This window comes from Echinops telfairi, unplaced genomic scaffold (assembly GCF_000313985.2).
Source record: "Echinops telfairi isolate 266 unplaced genomic scaffold, ASM31398v2 ScPeMD7_18;HRSCAF=68, whole genome shotgun sequence".
Classification (NCBI taxonomy): Eukaryota; Metazoa; Chordata; class Mammalia; order Afrosoricida; family Tenrecidae; genus Echinops; species Echinops telfairi.
The window spans coordinates 63,790,334-63,795,978 of NW_022103915.1; the positions used below are offsets into that span (position 1 = coordinate 63,790,334).

Here is a 5,645-nt window from a genome sequence, read left to right on the forward strand (position 1 = left end):
ATATGGCACGAAGACTGAACATGAATTTAATATTTTCCAGACAGCTGTGCAAGTTTTATAAAAGCTATGGAAGTTTTATAAAAGAACAGCTGAAAACACATTTTATTAAAAGAATTAAAACTTTCAGAAATCTACAACTGTCTGAAAAACAAAAGTTAATATTATTTGGGATTTATTTTTTAGTTCCCTCCCATGACACACATTGCCATTTTAAAATAAGTATCATAGGTAAACTAAGAAGTCATTTTTCTCTGTCTTTCATGAATGAGACTAAACTCTATAATTTGACAGTGTTGGAATCATATCAAAGTTATCAAAAGTGAAAGAGTTAAAGGGTAATGGAGGTGATCCTCCCCCAAGCATAGAACTGGCTCTAGTAAACAAGACATGTTTAAGACTGGATTGCCCGAAAGTATAGGCAATTGCAATTATGCTTTTACTTCTCATATAAAAGTAGCAATTGGAATACAAATATTAAAAAAGGAATGTTCCTAAAAGTAACTCTCTCAAAAATAAAAGCTGCTTTAAATATACTTTTCAAATTATATGAAATACCGAAAAATATCCAAGTCTCAATTTCTTGGATTAGTTAGCAAATGGAATATCACTTTTCCAAAAGAAGTTTTTTTTCAATTTTTTCTCATGAAGAGAGAATGGGGGAAAAGATAAAATTTTTAGTAGACTTCAAATCGTATCATAATTTGGAATGAAGGTGCACTGAGCTTTAACTATTTTCTTCAGATGATGTAAAGCCAACTAAAACATAGGAAGCAACTGGTACATCTCACAAACTGGTTCTAATCCAAGGTTTTAAAATGAGAGACAGAATCAGTTTGCCAGAATTAGTGAGTAAAAAACAGAAAATGTCTATTTTTTTGCATAATTGCTAAGCTAAATAATTACATAACTTCCAAAACACATAATTAATTAAATTACACCATAATATATCTACCAAAACACTGAGAACCATGGCCCTGTCAAAATGATACATAACCTTAATCATCACAGCCATCATTACTCTTGCTTCACACCTCAGTGTTCCTAGTTGCAAAATAGTTATATAATATTTTTTACTATGTTTTGTAAATGCAAAATGTTGGATAACAAGGTACTTGATAAGTAAGAATTAATATTTTAATAAAATATAGAAAAAGATCATAAACAAAATATTTGATTTGTTTAAAAAAGGTACCACACCAAACTTATTGCCTTCCAGTTAATGCTGACTCATAGCGACCCAATGTGGGTTTCTGAGAATATAACTGTTTCTGGGAGTAGAAAACCCAGTTTTTTACCCATGGAGTGGTTTCAAACTATTGACCATCGGGATCACAGCCCAGTACATAACTGCTATACCACCGCAGCTCTTTTCTTATATTCATCTCCAAATTCTAGTCTATTTTTGTCAGTTTTGTCATTTCATTGGGTATAATGTGAGCAATCTCAAAAGCAGGGAGAGCCTCAGCACCATCAGGACAGAGTTCCGAGGAGTCCACATTCAAGATACCTGCACAGAGAAATGGCGGTGGCTGCAACAGAGGCACAGATACCATCACAGCAAGGCCAAGAGCTTTCCAGATGTGGTACAAGCAAAGCAGGGTGCCATCTGCTGAGAGACTGGTTTGTGGCATGGGGTTCCCTTTGGGTCTTTATCAGCCCTAAAGTAGATTTGTAACATTCACTTGCCTGAGTAAGCCGGAGGACAAGGGACCATGTGGCTGAGATACTAAAGATCAGAGAGAGATGTGCCTGTTGGCATGGTGGAGAAAAGGCACTGAGGATGAGAGAATAGTTTCCTTACTATTTTCTGATCCTGATTTATGTTGTTTTTCGCAACTCTACGTACAACAGAATGAATATATGTAACATGAATTCTCACCATCCTTGCCTCTAAGAATCACTCTGGCTGGACTTCTTCTAAAATAGATTTGTCATTTTGGCAGTCCATGGTATTTTTAATATTCTTCACCAGTACTACAATTCAAACACATCAATTCATCTTTGGCCTTACTTATTCAATGTCCAACATTCACACACATATGAGGCAATTGAAAATACCATGGCTTATGTCAGGTTCACCTTAAACCTCCGTAAAATCCTTGATTTCAACATTCCAAAGAGGTCTTGTTCAGTAGATAGACCCAATGCAATCTATAAATTTACCAGTGTGACTTTTTTCTCTTTATGGCTGCTTCCATGAGCATTGCTTATGGATCAAAGCAAGACAAAATCCTTGACAACTTCAATCATGATGTTAGCTCTTGGTCCAGTTGTAAGGATTTATCATAACCTGACCTTTCGGAGTAACCTGTAGTATTCCTAACAAACCTCATAATTGTGACTATTGTCTGTGAGTACCGTGTAGTGAATTGGAAGAGATTATCAAGCAGAGAGGTAGAGTGCTATGAACGAACTGTTGGTATTAAAATAAGATAAAGCAGGCTGAAGGATGACCGCAGAGCTGACCTCTCTGACATGGAAATCTGCCTTGTGTAGCTAGAAGAGGTCAGCGTGGCAGCTGGGTCGTAGTGTATGTTCAGTTTTAATACTGGACTTGATACACATTGACTTCAGGTATTTGAAGAAGATATTATATCTCTAAGTGCCAGTTTGAATTGTTTTTCAAGTAAACACATTGAGAACCAGAGATCTGGTATTTTATGGGAAATTGGCAGTGGGAAAATTCCCTTATAATGTTTTCCATATATATTTAACTGGGTTTTAATTCAGTGTATATTTCTCTTATGCCAGTATATGCTCTTATCCTTATTTTAAGTGTCATTTTCTTAAATTGGATTAATTTAGACTGATTGTAATCTAATTTCATCATCTATTGTTTCTTGTAAGACAAAAGAAATACCTTATATACATTAATGTTAACATGGAGTAGCTTTTGTTTCACCATACATCTTCATCATTGAAACACCAGGCAAGCAAACTTCAGTAAGTGTACCATATGCTGATGATTACCTCAGTCCTTGTGGTAAGCTCATTTAGCTACTCTTGTAATAAATATTGACCCAACTCTCCTTGAGGACTTAGACTATCCTAAATCAGTATGTAGTCGGTCTTCCCTGCTAATTTCCCTAATTACAGTGAATTGACCTCGTGCACTGCTTATTCTGCTCTCATCTCTTGGGATGATAGAACTTCTTCTGGGTAAAGTTTTTCACTACTTCTTTAGTGACAACAGATGGTAATATTAGAAGATGACTCTGGGGAGATTATATGATGTTTAATTGATTTATGATGTTTAGAATCCTGCTTATTCATCTAGATTTTCTAAAAATTAGGTTAAAAAATCAAAGGTGATTTGGAAAGGTTTATTCGTAAGTAACAAAAGACAAATAACTAAGATTTTAATTTTGTTCTTTAAAAAGTATAGAGATGTATTCAAGAAGATTCCTATTCAGATTTATACTCTTATTAATATGGTGCTCAAAATATAAAGCATTTTCTGGTTTGTGTTTATATATAAATCTGCCAAATAAATTAGTAATAATATGAGAAACAAAAATATGGATTTTTTTGCCTTTTGAGACTTTCACTTGATCATTCTTTTAGTTAAAAAAGAAAAATGTGAAATTAGTAAATTAAAAAATTATTGACAAAAATAATGATGTAAAGTACAGTTTATAGATGGCAATTATCTTATATAATGTCTTAGAAGACCAAAAAATAGAACAAAATTCACCGCCATTAAGCTAGTTCCCACTCAGACTTACCTGGCAGGGCAGGTAAGATACCATGATCACACAGATGGTTTTCCCAGGGCGAGGCTTGTCCATTGCACTGCGAGTGTGCTGACCCCTGCGATTTCCCCAAATGTGGGAAACTCGACTGCATAATTTGTGGTAGTGGGGGACTATGCTCACGTTCTCCCCTGTTTAAAAAAAATAGTTAGTGCCCATTCATAGTGCCTCTATGTTGATATAAAAATTATATGGACATATTTTTATAGCAGAGGAAATCATAAAAAAAAACTACTATTGATATTCTCTTTGCTCCCCTGGCTACATTATCTATAGTTTCTTTATTTTGCTTTGTATATGTACGTGGATGTGTTTTACCATCTGTAAAGCATACAGATTCCTTTTAGTTCTTTACAAGATTATTTTCATAACATTAAAAAATAATGTAATTACTATATACACTGTTACTTCCTCCCACCTCCCTCTCCCACTTTATCTTGATGTTTTTGTTAAATTTAGTATTATATAATGGCATAACATCTTGTGTTACTGTATATTCTGAGATTTTTATTCCTTTGTGTACCATAATTCTTACAAATGTAACATTTTCTACAAATTAAATGGCTTCAATGATCTTCAATAAATTTATTGCTCTTTAGCTGTTAACTATTTGAAAACATGACTAGAATAAAGATGACAGTCTTGGAAACCTAATATACAGTCACTGTGAGTGGGAATAACTTAATGGCCGTGAATTTGAAGTTTAGTTCGTGTCCATGTTTAATGAAATGGACAAAATACTAGACTTACATAACAAGCAAGTGAATATGCTTTATATTTCTCAGGTTGAAATAACTGAAGAAAAATTAAAAGCCTTGAGTTATAATATTAAAGTAACCTATGGGGTAAATATTAACTAACACAGGAAGCATCATAATTATGACTAGCAATAGTCATCATCCTAATGATAATTGTCCAACATTCGTCATCAATATTTCTGAACGTGGTATATGACCAAAAGCTGATGGCAATGAAAGAAAAATTCAAGATGCATGCAAAGAATTGGTTAAAAACAAGGTCATCAACAAAGTAGTTTTTAGAAATAAGTCCAATTTTGTAAGCATTCACTCTTCTTTGACAAAAATGTCGGGAGACAGTTAATTGACCAACTGAATGGAAGTCATGCATATGTGTGCCCATTTCAATCAATGTGGAGATCAATTAGCAATGTCATTAATATAACATGAAAATAAAATTATACTGAAATGTCAAACATAGTTGCAGCAGTGTATCAACATGGAGCTCCTAACATTGGGATTTAGAAGAAAATGTGGAACTGTGACTGTTATAGATATAAGATAGATCTTAGTTGAAAACAATACCAGAAATATAATTACCTGAGTTTTATTCCCCATGAGAGGCTATTTAACTATGTGGGTAATAGAAAATTATGGGAAACAATGAGAATGAGAATTCCAGCACACTTAATCATATTAATCAGCAACCTGTACATAGACTCAAATTCACTTGAATAGAATAAGGGGACAGTGTATGGATTAAAGTGAGGAAAGGTGTACACAAAGTCATATCTTTCACCATTTTCATTCCATTTTTGTGTCAGAAAATAATCTGAGAAATTGAAATATGTAAAGAACAATGTGGCATCAAGATTGGATGAAGATTCCTTAACAACCCGCTTGTGGTACTGAAGGCAGAAGTCTCAGCTGCTCTGAAAGCATCAGTCAAAATGAGGGCTCCAGGAATTGATGGGATACTCATCGAAATGCTTCAACAAGCTTGAGAAGCACTGGAAGCACGCACACGTCCATGCCTGGAAATTTGGAAGAGAGTTACTTGGTCAACTGCCCGCTACAAAGAAAAGTGCCCAAAAGAATGCTAAAATTGTAGGACAATATCATTGATATCACATAAAAATAACATTTTGCTGATGAT

At 34.1% G+C, this 5,645-nt stretch overlaps 1 non-coding gene across 1 annotated transcript; it reads left to right on the forward strand.

The window, feature by feature from the left end:
* Positions 1-3,717: 3,717 nt before the first annotated feature.
* On the forward strand, positions 3,718-3,886 carry LOC115868932. The gene has a single exon (XR_004045890.1). It is a non-coding gene; the product is annotated as a U1 spliceosomal RNA (small nuclear RNA).
* Positions 3,887-5,645: the final 1,759 nt, after the last annotated feature.